We start from the raw sequence: 16,483 nt of genomic DNA, 5'->3' as shown, positions 1-16,483 counted from the left end.
AGCTTATGTCCCTGTCACTGGGAAGACACCTGTGGAGGTCGGGAGGCTGTCACTATCTCTGTAGACTCTGCTTCTCTTTCCCCTGACTGCCACAGTGTGCCTTGCTGGCAGGACATTTTTAGCTCTGGGGCTGTGGCTGGGCTAACCCCTTCCCAGGGGCCAGGCGAGGACTTGGAGATGGGAAAAACTAGCTATGTGCAGCAGTGGCTGCTGGCTTGTCCTGTCCTTGCATAGCCCGGGAGGAAGTGGCTTGCTGTGGAGAAGCAACCGTCCACCCAAGGACTGTGTTTCCCTGGTCCTTTTGCATCAGGTACGGCCAACCTCAAGTCCTCGCTAATGGCATAGGACTGGGTATGATGACTATGGCAGAGCCTCCAGCATGTGACTGAGTGGAGCACTCGCCACCCCCCAATAACACCTCATTTCAACAGTTACCTGGTGTGATACAAACTTTCACTGTGACAAGCCATGGACATTTTGGAGTTTGTTGCAACATCTGGTGTTGCTGTACCCCAATGGTCCTCAAAGTGTGGACCCTGGGCCAGCAGCACCAGCATTTCCTGGGAACATGTTAGCAGTGCAAACTCTCAGGTACCACCCTGGATTTCCTTAATCTGAAACCTCTCCTGTGGTGCCCCCAGGGGATTCTGATGCAGTTGAAAGCTTGAACCTTTCAAATTTATAGGCCCCAACCTATACACCTTTCACTCATAGCTCCTGAATGGAGACTGAGGACCGCTCAAGTGGCTTCACTCGTCCCCCTCACACCATCCTCATCCCCACCCAACCTTGCCTCCTAGGGGCCTCATTCAGAACATAGCAGTTCTCATTCTTGAGATGAAGGCAGCATAGGAAAGTGGCATTCTCACAAGATAACTTGTTAATGCCTCTCCTTTTTTCATTCCCTCGACTGTCAAGGAGATGTGTTGGATGCTAAGCTGAAGGATAATCTTGACTCGAGGAGCCACAGAGTACGGTTTGGACCAACAGCCTGGCAGGTAAGTTTAGTATGCCCACAAAATCTAAGCCTCAGAGGTGCTGATGAGTGGTGGGACTTTGGACACTGTTATTACTTCCAAGTCTACACATTTCAGATGGTTGCTCTTTTGCAGACGGAACTCATTGACTGCAATCTCTTTGCACTAAGGAAGAACCACATCAGGTATGCCGGCCATTCAGGGAAAATTTGCTGGTCCTGTTTTTCTGAATATATTAGATGGGGGCATATGTTTACTGTATGTCTCTATGAGTCCAATACTTCCCGGAAAAGTGAAGGAATGAGTTAACCAGTTACTGGGCAGTCGGGTAACTTGCTTGAATACTTCATCTAACTTTGCATATCTAGAAACTTCTTGGCTTCTTACACTCAGAGAAAACACTTTGGGGATTGCTGCAATTGTTTGTGGAGGACAAACAAATGGGCATGGTCCTTGCAGGTGGTGGGTCTCCGACTGGAACATGCGTCAGAATTACCTGCAGGGCTTGTTAAAACATGAATTGCTGGGACACCTCCCTACCCCCCACTGCCAGAGTTCTTTGAGCCCAAATTTTGCACTTCTAACAGTTTTCTAGGTGCTACTGCTGCTGCTGGTTGGTCTGGTCACCATACTTGGAGAGCTTGAATAACACTAACTGCGATAGCATACAAACCCCCAAGTGTCGGTAGCTGACACTGTGGAAGTGTATTTCCCACTTATAAATAGGGCAGTGGTCGAGTATGTTGTGATACTGCATAGGACACAGCTATTGGAAAGAGTCAGATATGAGTGCAATGTATGAACTGTTGGCTGAGAAAAGCAATTTGTCATTTATATAATGGGATCCCATTTTCTTTCTTTTGTAAAAACAGAAGCAGAAAACAAAATGAAACAATCCATTTCCCCAAGCTCAAACCCTGAATATGTTTTATAAATATAGTAAGAAGGAAGTATGACTATACCAGGTTATTAACATAGAGATTCCTCTGAAAGATAAGGGAGATTATTAGATTTCTAATCGTATGCCTGTGTTATGGTAAGAGGGTGTGATTTTTAGAATAATATTAAAAAGTAACAAAACAGTGAAAACTACCCAGCTCATAAAGGGCTGGGTTTGAGTCTTCTGCGTTTTTCTACATGTGTAGCCCCCTGCAGAACACAGGGCAGCATTTATTCTGTTACAGGGCATGTGCTGTTGGAACTCATGACAGTTTTGATGAATGAATGATCACAATAGTCATCAAATGCATAAACTGCTTTTGGAACCTGGACCTGCCCATGGGAGCAAACCATTTGGGAGGCTCCAGATGGGGCTATTTTGAGGGGGCAGCTACTCCAGGATGTCCTCTGGGATCTCCTGGCTATAGAGGGCTGAGTATGCTCCAGGATCTACCTTTCTTGAGTCCAAGTCTCTGGTGGGTCCCAGAGATTCAATACTGAAGCTGGTGAGTGGATGGCAGAGGCTTCAGCATGGATGGGTGGAGAAGGATTTTTCCCAGAGGAAGGAAGTGGAGGTCAGCTTTCATTACACACCATGCTCAGAGTCCCTGGGCCTGAGGCATCTGATCCTAGGGAAGCCAGGGCAGTGCTTGAGGCTCCACGGCCCCAGGCTGCAGTCTCTCCCTCACTGGTGAGTGGCCAGGCCAGTCCCAATAAGGGAACCGGAGACCTGGCTCCTCGAGGTTGGGAGTGAGGATCATTGTTTCCAGACTGGGAGGGCTGCCAGCAGAGCTCACTTAATAACGAGGCTCCTGGGCAGGGCGACCTAAGACCATGTGTTGGGGTCTCCACCAGCCCTCCCGGCTGCCAGAGGTCAGAGACGCTGTATTACATTCTGCAGCTGGGGCCTGGGGTCTGGCCCCTGGGAGAACTGGGTGGGACAAAGCAGCTTGAGAGCCACTTGCGGTTATCCCTTGGGAAGTGGGAGGTCATCTCCATGTTGGGGGTGATGGTGGAGAGGGAGGAGCTCTGGGAAAATACTTTGGCCAAAGTCAGGATGGGAATCCATCCCAGGAACAACTTGATTCAAACTACTTGGGACGGGGGAGTGAGCACTGGATAGGAAATCCAGATCCCGTTTGTGCCACTTAGTTGTGTGACCATGTGCCCCGTCATTCTGCTTAGCTGAAATTTTAGAGATAATAGCTGATTTCATCTTCGTAACAGTTCCACATACTCGGTGTCAGCATCCTCCATCATCATGTTTACCAATGGGGAGACAGCTCAGATGTCAGAGCGAGCCACTGAAGGAGGCAACACCTGGCCCCAAGCTCTGTGCTGCTATTTTCTTTACTGACATCCTCATATCTTCTTCCTTAACTTCTCTGAACCCCACTTCGGGCTTCGTCGGTAAAATGGATTTGCATTGGTCAGTTTCCAGCCGAGAGATGGGAATTGCTTTAGGTCTTCCCAACAGAGGGAATTTAATACGGGGAATTAGTTACATGGGTGACTGGGGAGGTGGAGGGGCACCCCAAGTGTGTAAGCAAGAGCAGGAAGCTGCTGCCACCCTTAGGGCCTGAGGTACAAAGGAAGAGGGAATCAGTATTACATCCCTGGAGTTAGGACCATCAGCAGAAGCTAAAACCACAGTAGTTTATACCCAGAAGGAGGGGGTGCCTGGGCGGAGATGTAATCACTGCCAGAGATGCCCCAGGGAGCAGAAAGAAGGGAGGGACTTACTTTAGTGCCCACCTCCCCCCTTCCTCTAGTGCTTCCCATTGGCCAAACTACCAGGAAGCCAGGGGACACGGGGTGCTGGGGAAGGCAGGTCCCAGAGCACAGCAGAGCAGAGGAAGGGCAGGGAATGGATCTGAGATCAGATAGGTGGTCAAGCAGCCCCCAGTTCCAGGTCGTTGGGAGCACCAAAGAAAGGTCACGTGGAGAGAGCATGACCTAGGGTGGGGCACACTGTGTGTGACCAGCCTGGCTGATGACTGGCTGTCACTGCCATTCCACTGTCAGGGAGCGATGGTTGAAGACAGCGTGTTTGGTTCCATGGCTGTTGAACCTTCTCGAGGGATGGCAAAGCTATTTGAAAGAGACACAGAAGGAAGGCAGTCAGCTCCACGGCCAGCAGGGAACTTGCCCATTTCCCTGACCTGCTGACATCTTCCCAGACTCTGCTCCAGTCTTCCAGGCTATTCCTTTACTCTGTCTCCTGCTGCTGCCTCCCAGGGCGCACCCAAGGGACTGCTGGCAGATTTCGAGCTGCTCTATCTTCTTCCAGCTGGGGTGGGCGCCTGGCTGGCACACGAGGAGAAGGAGCCACAGAAGACACACATCTGTGTCTAAGACTCAGATATTCCAGATATTTCTCTGAGACGTTCGAGGTGGGGACTGGGGACTGGGGGTGTGCGCCGGTCTCTGCTTACATCTGAGCATCGCGATGTTCACCCCAACAGCAGAACTGCTAAATTTTGGCTCAAACCAACTAGGATTCCTCTATGACCTACCTCTCTCCATCCTTCCCTCCAGCCTCCTCTCCTTTTCTCTTTCCCTCCTTCCCCTTCTTTTATATTGTCTTCCAGTAATCTTTGATCACTGAGTATACACCAGGCATTCTGCTCTGTAAATATGAGTAAGGTAGCTTTAAAAAAAGTACATATAGTTTTGAAATTGAGAAAGCCATTTCTAAGTAGCGCATGGCTCAAATGAGAAATCATAAAGTATGTAATATAGTTAAGATTTATAACTGGAGAGTAATGAAAATGCTATGTATCAAAACTTGTAGAATGTACCTAAGCAGTACTTGGAGTGATATTTATGGCTTTGAATGCTTATAATGAGCTTAAGAAGATAGGAAAAAATAATAGTTTAAACCCCAAAAAGGTTTAGTAGCAGAAGAAGCAAGTAACATAAGAGCAAAAATTAATAATATACACAGATAACATTGGGGAGGATCAGCACATCACAAGTAGACGCTCCTCAAAAGCAAGAAAGGAAAGAGAGCCTGATTTCATATACAGCAGATAGGCATTCCAAATAACAAAAGAATATGTGAGTCAGTGTATACTAAAATATTGGAAATCTTTTTGAGGGGAGGGACTTTAAAGAAAAATATAATTTACCAAAATGGACTTAAGAAAAAAAAAAAGTCCACTGTGTCTATAGTTATTATCTTACTATTCCAGATAAAATATGTAACTTCTATTTTATAAAAAAGGAGACAGAAGGTCAGAGAGGTAGAGTTGCTTAAGATCCTATGGGCAGGAAGTGGTGGAGGCAGAGCCTGGTGTGGGTGCACCCCCACCCTTCTGGGAGTGAGAGCCCATCCCCTGTGACCTCTGCTGGGACTTTCCCCAGGGATGCCTGCTACTGCAGTTGCTCAGGACTTTTAACGCACCTCTAGGGAGAGGCATTTGGCACCTGAATCTCCCCTGAATGTTTCACCATCTCCAATTAGTGGATGCTCACAGCAGCCCTGCACTGCCTCCGGATTTTTCAATACCGCCCCGCTGAAAGCAGCAGGGCTGAGCAGCCGGCGCGGAGGCCTGAGGCCCTTTGACTCAGCCACCTCCCCGGCCCAGGGATACTCAGTGCCTGACTCGGTGCCCATAGCCACAGCCCAGGCCTTGGAGCCAGGTCGCCTCTGGTAGAAAGCAGGTGGCAGCCTGCCTGGGAGCCTGGGTGGGTGATAGACTCCCACGGTTGGAAACCTGCATCTTGGGATGGGAAATGAGCCTTACAATGGGAATTGTGGTATAAGGGGGTTATTGAAGATCCGACGGTGGGCTTTCACCCTGATAACCCTTGAACTGGCATCTATCATCTCTGTTTTGCATTCTTTCTTTCTCTTCTTGAGAATATCAGCCATCTTGCCTCCTTGGGGGTCTGGTGGCTTTGCCAGGGACAGGGTCCTATGATCTCTGGCATGTGACTCAGCTAACCAGCTCTTCCCTCACTTTTGATACATGGGCACAGCCTTGCTCCTCTCAGGTTGCTAAGTAGGCATGATATAAGCCTGCAGTTTGGGGAGACATTTCTATCTGCCTATGCAGCAAGACAGCCAGAGAAGAAAACAAGGGAGATAATTTCACTGGAAACAATGGTTTCCGAGCCCCTGGATGCAGACGTGCCTGCAGTCCAGCTTTCTCATTTCTCTTAGGTAGTGGGAACCAATATTGTCTCTTTGTTCTTAAATTTGTGGAGTTGGGCTTTCGTCTTTTGAAACCCAGCGAGTCCTGACTAACACAGTTTGTCTTGGCTTCTCGTTCTCTCTCTGTCCGTTTTGAGTGGTGACTCACCTCGCTGGCACCTCACAGCTCCCCCAGTATCCTCCACTCAGGAAATGGGCTGTGGTGCATTCAACTTGCTGCATCAAGTGGAATGCCTGGCCTGGTTCTGAATATTGTGATGACTGATGTGGCGATAAGGGACCACGACAGAGACCCTTCAAGGGTGGGAAGAAATCCCCCAAAACATCTTCTTGGGGAAGGTTCCAGTTAAGAAATAGTAACTACGGCTAACACTTGGGTGTGGGAGATGGTGCTGTGTGCTCAGAGTGCATTAGCTCACTTCATTCTTGCAGCGACTCTACACCCGGGTTCTACTATTTCTCTTATTTAACAGACGAGGCATCTGAGGGTCCTGGGGCTCATGCAATGTGCCTAAGATCACAGAAGTAGAAAGTGCTGAGGCCAAATTTTGAAACGGGCAATTTTATTTCATAGTCTGTACTCATAAGCACTCTCTTGACTTCATTATGTTTGTGTGCTGGAATTAGGCAGAGTCTTTTTTCTTTTCTTTTTTTCTTTAATGATTTTATTTATTTATTTGAAAGAGAGAGTGTGAGAGCATAAGTAGGAGAAGAGGGAGAAACAGATTCTCCACTGAGCAAGGAGCCTGACGTAGGGCTTGATCCTGAGACCCTGGGATCATGACCTGAGCCAGAGGTGGACGCCCAACCAACTGAGTCACCTAGGTGCCCCCAAGGTGGGGTCTTTTTGCAAAATGATTTTCAATATCTTTTACCTTTCTCAATGTAAAGGCCCTTGAATAAACAGGTTAAATCTGTTTTGTTTGTTTTTGGAGGGTAGGGGATTCCATAAGAAATGTCTTAAGTCAAAGGAGAAACTAAAAATAAGCCCCAAACCCCTGCCCAATGCTTTCCACCACTGCCAGAGTTATCCCTCTAAAGCAAAGTCATGCTGTTCTTTTTATAAAAGGAAGAGCCTTTGCAGCTCTCCTCTGCACGGAAGCTAAAGATGAAGTCCCATCATCTGACTTTCAAAGACCTCTGCAGTCTGGTCCCAGCCACTCTTCCCAAATTATCTAGACTACATCCCCTTCCCCGAGGCAGCTTCACTGCGCACCTATGAAGTTCCAGCTCAGGCTCTTGCTAGGGGACCCATGCTCATGGGTTGCCGCCAAATTTGCAAAAGTAAGATATTTTTAACAGAGATAGGTTAAAGCCACTACTGTTTCCTTTGACTTCCGTACTATCCCTCCGTCTCCTCTTACTGTCGGAGTGGCTCCAGGGACTCTTCTGAGAGCCGGTTGAGCGGGGGATACACAGAGTTTGGGTTTATAGTTATGTGACTTGCAGTTGCTTCCATGCATTGTTAAGTAATCCCTAGTCATCGCGGTGTAGAAATCGCCTCCAGGGAAAACTCGTACCACAGATTGTGCCGACTCACATGTGACACGTGACATGTTGTGACATGAAGGTTTGGGGCCAGCGGCTGCGTCATGGCATGAACGTGTCCTGTGGTGCCCCAAGTATGGAGGAGAAACCAGCTAGAAATGTCCAGAGCCAGAAGCTCGTCTGTGGGAAATTCTCACAAGTCTCAGAGCCCAAGTGCGAGAAAACGTAATAAAGACTTGGCCAAACATTCTAATAATCCTAAAAATATAGATGGCATTGACAAAAGGTGATGAAACTGGGGGGGGGGGGGGAACATTTTCTAAATGACCAATAAAAGAAAACGAAATTTGATCCATCGTTGATATTTTAAAAAATCATGATATTGACAAGCGCAGAGACAAAGAGAATGAAGCCAAAGTACGTAGGGAGAAAAGCATTACAGACATACATCAAGCCATCAGTTAAGGCACAATATGGCGATTTTTCTGGATATTGCCGTGCTTGGGGTATTTGTCGGCTTTTAAAACTTGAAATTAGTTATTTCTCATTCTAAAAGAATATTCCCTTTGTACCTAAATTCTTACGTATTTATTTTAAAAATAAGCCTCATTGAGGTATAATTCATATATAATGAAATACATATACCCAAAGGCATAGTTTGTGAATCTTAATGAATATATGTACCCGGGTAGCCATCAGGATATACAACATTTCTGGGCACCTGGGGGGCTCAGTAGGTTGGGTGTCTGCCTTCATCTCAGGTCATGATTGCAGGGTCCTGGGATCAAGCCCTGTGTTGGGCTCCCTGCTCAGCAGGGAACCTGCTTTTCCTTCTCCCTCCACCCCTCTCCCTGCTCTTGCTCTCTCTCTCTCAAATAAATAAATAAAATCTTTAAAAGAAAGATATAGAACATTTCCATCACCCCTGACCTTTCCCTCTTTCCCCTATGTCAACCTCCTTGCATGATGCTGCTCCAGGTAACCATTAATCTGCTTTCCATCACAATAGATCTGGACAGTTCTGGAGCTTCACATAAATGAAGTCATGCAGTACCCTTTGGTATCTGGCTTGCTTTAGGGGCTAGTACAGGTCAGCATTGTGCCTCATTTTGTGTTACTAATAGTTTTATATTTTTTTCTTAACTAAAACCTCATAATTCGGTTACTGTGGGTCTGGCTTTGCTGCTTCCCTCAAGTCTAGGTATACCAGATGTCTGGGTATACCAGGAGGCCGTCTTGGTCAATAAATATCCTGCATACATGTCTGAGATCATGCCTGAACACTCTCTTCCCTCTGCTGGAATGCCTCCCCTCCTGATCCTGGTGGCCCAGGTTAAATGCCTCCTACTTTCTGGATTCTCTCGGTCAGAACTGAAAACACTCCTTTCTCCTCTCCAGGAAGCACTGGCTTAGACTTCTCACTGCTCATGTGATTGTCTTATACTGGAATCAGCTTAGTTTTGTTTCTCTGGCCATCTGGAATTTGAGGTTTCTGGTAATAGGTGCTTCATGTTGGCACTCCCCTTGAGTCCTGGCTCACCCCAGGTTGGCAGGTAGCCCAATTCAGAGCAATAAACATTGGTTGAAAATGAAAAAAAAGTAAGGGTAACTCTTCGTTTGGGGTTACAGAAACAAGACACAATTCTCTTCTTTGATGATAGCCATTTCTCCTTGGTTTCTCGCTCTGAGTTTGGCAGGGACAGGGCATTCACTGTTCTTCTAAACAGATCCTATGGGGAACCTCAAAGGACATTTTGAGTGAGGGCCCTGCTCGGGACTGCGGTGGGTTGAATAGCATGTCCCCCCAAAGTATGTTGCAAGCCCTAATCCCCAGAGTCTCGAATATAGCCTTCTTTGGAAATAGGTTCTTTTTTTTTTTTTAAGATTTTATTTATTTATTCATGAGAGACAGACAGACACACACACACACACACACACAGAGAGAGAGAGAGAGAGAGAGAGAGAGAGAGGCAGAGACACAGGCAGAGGATGAAGCAGGCTCCATGCAAGGAGCCTGACACGGGACTCAATCCCGGGTCTCCAGGATCAGGCTCTGGGATCAGGCTCTGGGCTGAAAGCAGCGCTAAACCACTGAGCCACCTGGGCTGCCCCTGGAAATAGGGTCTTTTCAGATGTAATTAAGGCCAGGATTTTTGGGGTGAGATCATCCTGGATTTGGATAGGTCACAAAGCCAATGACAGAGGTCTTGTAAGACAGCAAAGGAGAAGACACACAGAGACACAGGAAGACAGCCATGTGAATACGAAGCAGCGACTGGAGGGATGTTGCCACAGGCTAAGAGAGGGCAGCAGCCACCAGAAGCTGAAGAAGCAAGGAAGGATTCTCTGCTGGAGCCTCTGCAGAGAGCACGGCCCTGCCAACACCTGATGCTAGACTTCTGGCCTCCAGAACCAGGAGGGAATCAACCTCTGTTGTAAGCCACTACACTTGGGGGAAGTTGTTGTGGCAGCCTTGGAAACTGACACAGACTCCTCAGTTTGAAAGGATTACGTATATGAACGTGAGTGTAAGCCGGTTGAGATGCGGTAGGAAGACTGTGGAGCTGTAGCCCCAGGTTGGTTACAAAGAATCAAAATCCCAGAGAACCAGCAGGATGCTACCTTTCCTATTTGTTTTCTTTGAAGAGGGGGCATAATTTAAATTATTGAAATTAAATTAGTTAAAATTATTGAAATAGTGAAAGAATCCAAATGAAATAAAAGGTATCATTTTCATCCATTAAATTGACAAATATGGGGGTATCTGGGTGGGTCAGTCAGTTATGCATCTACCTTTGGCTCAGGTCATGATTCCAGGGTCCTGGGATGGAGCCCCACATCGGGTCCTGGGATGGAGCTGGCTTCTCCCTCTGCCCCTCCTCTCTCTTGTGCTCTCTCTCTCTCACTCTCTCTCTTTCAAATAAATAAACACAATCTTTAAAAAATAGACAAATACAAACAAATCCCAATGTAATATCCAGTTCTCACAGGATGTGGAAAAAAAGTAAAATTTTATGCTCATAGTAGGAGTCTAAACCTCCTGAATTGTCGATAGATAGAAAAAAATCCTAGGTACATATCCTTTGACCAATTAACTCCACTTCTCAGAATTTATGCTAAGGCAATACCAGAGATGTAAATGATGTAAGTAAAGACATATTTAAAGTTATTCATTATCGCATTATATGCAATAGTGGGAAATTAGAAACAACTTACGTCTTGAGAGTCGATTGGTTAAATATGTATTGGTACATTCACAAAAATGGGAAAATGTGTCCTCAAAATTTATGTTAGAGAGAGCTACCTTATAACTTGAGGAAATACTCATGATAAAATGATAAGCAAAGAAAAAAAAAGGACAATAAAAACATTATTCAGTATGATTCTGATTTATTTAAAAATATGCATAGAAAACTGGAAGTTTCATGGTTATTTCTGAGCACTGAGACTGAAGCTGGTTTTATTTTTCTGTCCATACCTATTTTTGAGGAAAAAAAAAACACAAAATGGGCAGGTTTTGGTAATCAGGAGAAATAGTAAGTTGAATTTTAAACAGTACTAAAGGTTTGGGTTTTGTTATGGTCTATTAGGGCTTATAGTGTGTCTCTTTTTAGACAAAAGTGCCTGGGTACAGGGTTCAAAGGGCGCTTAGAATTACATATACAAAAAAAAAGAATTACATATACACACACACAGGCATATATATGTATACACACATATGTACATATATACATACACACATATATACATATACACATACACATATATATATACACATTTAAGCCCTATATAGCTGTCACTTGGCCCAAAGGGAAAGTTAAAAAGGTCACACAAAATGCTGCAGATATGTCTACCTATATGTCACTTGGGTCCCTACTCTGCTGAACAGTGTGGCTCTGGACAGAGCAGAGTGTTTCCTCTGTCCTCCTTACTCAGGATGTGGTCATATCCCTACCTCCCTGCCCTCACAGCACACCTGGACTTGGATCTTCTCCTTGCTAGGTACGCAAGGGGAACTCCACTTCCAAGTGACCACCGCAGGAGGAGGTGGGGCCAGCAGGTGGACCCAGGAGACAAGCAAGAGTCCTTCTCTGTAGCCTGGCTGGATCCCAGGGAAGGTGGTGGGCAAGTCATGTCCCTGGGGCTGCTCAGCCTTTGTTGTTTCTCTGCAGGCTTGGGGACACCCTTTCCTGAGAGCCCTTGGATTGTGCTTAGAGTGACCAGACATCCCCATTTGTCCAGGGACAGCCCTGGTATGATTGTGATGCCTAGTGTACTCATTAATAGTGTCCGTTTTGACTCTGATTGGGAAGATAAACAACCACTAGAGTTTTTGTCCAAATGTGAACTATTATATTTAATAATTCATAATACAAAAGACAATACCTGTTGCTATCATTCACTGAATACACATACCATGTGCCAGATTTCAAGCATAGATTTAATTTTTACAAACTTCTAGTCACTAGACTCTAGTCAATGTCTCATTGACTGAGACACTTCAGTCAACATGGCCCAAGCCATCCCGTCCTGTTCCCTTCCCCTGCTATCCTGCTCCTTTTCCTGGGCCTTCTCTCCTAGGACATGGCACAGCCAAGTTTCTGGTCACCCAAGATGGAAATCTGTTGTCATTCTTAGTTATTCCCTCTCCCTTCTTCTAATCATCCCCCAGCTCCCAGTGATTCTATCTGCTTAATATCATACTGTTTTCTAGCCACACTGACTATTCTATTCTGATGATTCTCCATGGTGTCTTCAACCCCAGGGTACATGCTATTTCCTTGCCTGCTTCTGCAAAATTAACTCCTACATTTTACAGTTTTCAGCTCACTCATAACTTGATCCCAATTCCGGTAGGGTTGCCCTGTTAAAAAGGACATGCCATGCTTTATATTTCTTTTGTGGCTTTTGCGAGCTTATTTGGATGCTGTTTGTGGACCCCTTAAATTGTGAGCTTGTGAACGTGGGTATTGTGTCTATCCTGTTCTCTGCAGAATCCCTGGGTTTTAATGGAAGTTTCTCAGTAAGTATAGAAAGATGTGCTTGAGTGTATCCTGTTTTCTCCATTCTTCTGCCTCTGCTGCAGTCCAGGCACCTGGTTCTTTGCAGTGGCCTCTTGTTTACATATTACTTCTCCAATCCATTCTCTGCCTAGGAAGATCTCATAAGCTGAACTGCGTCACTCTTCTACTTAGAATATTCAGTGGCTCCTTATTATTCCAGGGATAATGCCCCAAATTCCTAAACAGAGGCTTTTTGTCTTGGCCCTGAACTCTCTGGACTGGACCATCTATCTGTTATGTCATACCTAGTCAATTTCTCCTCTTCCAGATTTCTCTTTAAATATCATGTCCCTCCCTAGGAGAACTTCCTTTCATGCTCTGGTGGTTAGACTCCTCCTTGGTACTCACACAGCCCTCCAACTGCTGGATGATCACAGGTTATTGTGTTTAGCTTCCCCCCCCCATCAGTCCTTGGGTCTGGTGTACTCAATTTGTATTCAAGCTTTGCTGTATTCATATTTCTGGCACAGTATTCATGACATAGGGAAAAGTAAAAGAATATTTGTGAAATGAGTGAAATTATCCTTGTGTTAACGGTAAGGAATTCAGTAAAGAAAGAGAAAATTCTTTGAATGTCATATAGCTGGTAAATGCTGAACACAGGTTTCAAGCCCAGGACAGTGTCATACTGTTACAGGCTGAATTGTGTCCCCATCCTCAAATTCATATGTTGAAGTCTTAGCACTCTACTACATCAGAATGTGACGGTATTTGGAGACAGGGTGCAAAAAGAGGTAATTACGTTAAAGTGAGGTCATTAGAGTGACCCTAACCCAATATGACTGGTGTGTTTATAAGAAGAGGAGATTAGGGCACAGATGTACACAGAGAGAAGCCCATGTAAGGACGTAGGGAGAAGACAACTACCTACAAGCCAAAAAACGAGCCTTAGAAGGAGCCAGCCCTGCTGACACCTTGATCTTAGATGTCTAGTCTCTACAATTGTGGGAGAAAGTAAATTTTTGTTGTGCAAGCCACCTAGACTGTGGTACTTTGTCAAAACAGCCCTTGCAAACTAATACACATGCCTAAGACTTTCCTACTACACTGTATTTTAATTGTCTAGAGCAGAACTGTCCAACAGAAAAATACTGTGAATCACATATGTAATTTCTGGTAGTTGTATTATCAAGGTTTAAAAAAGGAGATGAATTTAATTTTAGTAATATTTTTATTTAACCTAATAAATATAAAATATGACTATTTTAACATATAATGTATATGAGACATTATTAGTAAAATGTTTTACATTCCTTTTTTTCTACTGTTTGTAATCTGATGTGTATTTTACGCTTAGAGCACATACCAGTTTGGGTTAGCTACATTTCATGTGCTTAGTAGCCACATGTGGCTACCATATTGGGAATCGCAAGTGCAGTAGATAATCCCTTCCTTTCTTTCTGCACACCATTTTTTTAAAAAGGTTGATATTTTATTATTTTTTAAAAATATTTTATTTATTTATTCATGAGAGACAGAGAGAGAGAGGCAGAGACATAAGCAGAAGAAGAAGCAGGCTCCATGCAGGAAGCCCGATGTGGGACTCAATCCCGGAACTCCGGGATCAGGCCCTGAGCCAAAAGCAGATACTCAACCACTGAGCCACCAGGTTGTTCTGGTTGATATTTTATTCTGATAGTACACCATTTTAAACAATTAAAATTCCAGCGAGTCAGCTAGGGATGTCATTCCTGAAAATTTTGTCTTTGCTTTTATGTTAGCAACTCTACTAGCTGGGTTAGCTGTTCTTCAAAAGACTAAACCATTTGGGCATTTTGGCCTTTCATCTCCTGCCTGGCATTGGACTGTAAGCATCAGATTCAGAATGTTCCTGTGAGAAAGCGTTTTGCCCCTCATCCCCTCTAATCACCTGTCCCTATGAATTCACTTGGAAATCTAGATGCAACAGTACATTGCTACATGCTTTCATTCTCCAAACCTCGACCACAGCTGAAGTACAGTGTGTCTGTTGGATGATTGTCCTGAATTGGTGCTTTCAAGGAGGTGGTTTGAGTCAGATGTTGACTTCTGTCCTGATCAGCTGTGACCAAGACGGAGTCGTAGAGCACATGCACGACCTTTTTTTTTGTCCTTTTAATGTTGCATTTAGTTGGAAGAATTAGAGTTAATGAGATAGAAAATGTAGGTGAACATGATTTGGTGAATAGGATGATCATGGTTTGGTCAGTAAGCTGAATGGAGTTGTTGACTTAGTAAAGAGTAAGAAACTGTACAGTTTTGAGTACAAGTTGTGACCACAAGAGAAGTGAGACTTAGGAAACTTTGCTCCAAGGTTAAGAATTGAGACCTTGTAGAGAGTGGCTTAAGTTTTGGATGAATAAGGGAACCATTGGGTCTGTTTCTTGTGTATGGTTCATCTCTGTAATTCTTTCTTTTGTGCACTGAAGATATAATAGTGAACTTGCTGTCACAGAGCTCACACTAGCTTCTCCTGTTGGTGTGGTTTTATGCAAGGAAATTGAGTACTCATTAATTCCCATTATTGTCTTATTTTTCCTACTTGAAAGCACCAATTCAGGAAAAAACAAACAACCCCCGCCCCCCGGACCTGAAGAAGGTGGAAGTCATCTCCTTGGTGATTTTAGGAAACTAGCTTGGGGTCCGATCATTTATGGCCAACTTTTGCTTGGATTCAACCCTGCACTCTTTTTTTTTTTTTTCAACCACAAAGGGTTAAACTCACCCAGAGGAGGCAGCAAAGGAGGTAAGGGAGTGTGACACTGATTTATAATAAGAAATATATATTTGGTCTTCATCCCAGTTTCTGACACAGAGCTCCTAAAACCCTTAGAATTTCCTAAGCGATAAGAGTGATAAAAATGTCTTGATATTTATAACAAACCCCTTTCAACCACACCTGAGTTTCTGTTAATGAGGTGACTTTTGGAAAGCCCCTAAAGATGGGGGCTGGTTGCCACAGGAACCAACCATGTGATTGGGGGTTAGAACTTTCAGTTATACCTCCTGACCTCCTGGGAAGGGAGAGGGGCTGGAGTATCATACTCAATCACCAGTGGCCAATGATTTAATCAATCATGCCTATGCAATGAAGCCTCCAAAAAACCCAAAAGGACAGGATTCACGGGGCTTCCAGGTAGGTGAACATGTGGAGTGCTGGAAGGACGGCATGTTAAGAAAGGGCATGAGAGCTGTGTGCCTCTTTCTACACCCCTTGCCCTGTGCATCTCTTCCATCTGGCTCCTCAGGATTGGGTCTTCTTGGAGTATCCTCTTTTTTGATCTTTGAAATAACCCTTTGAAGCCACTTTGTCAGCAAGTAAGTGCACAGATACGTGTATGTTATTTGTAGCAGTTATAGGAAAATGGTTCTCTTTCCTTCATAGACACCTCACAAATTTTAATTTGATGGTAACTGAGGCACCTGAACCAGAGGGAACTGACTGGATTCAGATGGCCTTGGCAGGATCTTCAGTGGACTTTTCAGGATCTTCAGGTCTTTCCAGTGGCCTTCAGATGGTATTTCCAGGACCTTACAGAAACTCTGGAGTAACCAGGGAAAAACTTTGGGAAAAACTTTGGAACCCAGAGGCCATGGTTGTCAATCCATTTGGACTCTTTTTTTTTTTTTTAATATTTTCTTTATTTATATGAGAGAGTGAAAGCACTCAAGCAGTGGGGAGGGACAGGAGGAGAGGGAGAAGTTGGCTTCCTACGAAGCAGGGAACCCATGTGGGGCTCAAAACGAGGACCCTGGGATCATGACTTAGGCTGAAGGCAGATACTCAATCAATTGAACCACCCAGGTGCTCCCCATTCTGACTCTTGAAGGGAATCTTTGTTTCTGAATGTAGCTGGGGACATGATTATCTGGGTTTT

General features: G+C 44.9%; 1 long non-coding RNA gene across 7 annotated transcripts in view; it reads left to right on the top strand.

Moving 5' to 3' along the window:
* Window positions 1-16,483, top strand: part of LOC102152253 — a 111,228-nt gene that overhangs the window by 39,732 nt on the left and 55,013 nt on the right. For 5 of the 7 annotated variants that reach the window (XR_005377853.1, XR_005377848.1, XR_005377851.1 and 2 more), the window contains exon 1: window positions 9,812-10,139. This is a non-coding gene — a long non-coding RNA (uncharacterized LOC102152253). Of the gene's footprint in view, window positions 1-918; window positions 999-1,112; window positions 1,163-9,811; window positions 10,140-16,483 lie in introns of those variants that run through there. The other 2 variants (XR_005377852.1, XR_005377854.1) reach the window with 2 other exon arrangements.

This window comes from Canis lupus, chromosome 24 (genome assembly GCF_011100685.1).
Source record: "Canis lupus familiaris isolate Mischka breed German Shepherd chromosome 24, alternate assembly UU_Cfam_GSD_1.0, whole genome shotgun sequence".
NCBI classification, from domain to species: Eukaryota; Metazoa; Chordata; class Mammalia; order Carnivora; family Canidae; genus Canis; species Canis lupus.
Note: the sequence above shows the minus strand (reverse complement) of the source record. Positions and strands in the feature narration are given on the sequence as shown.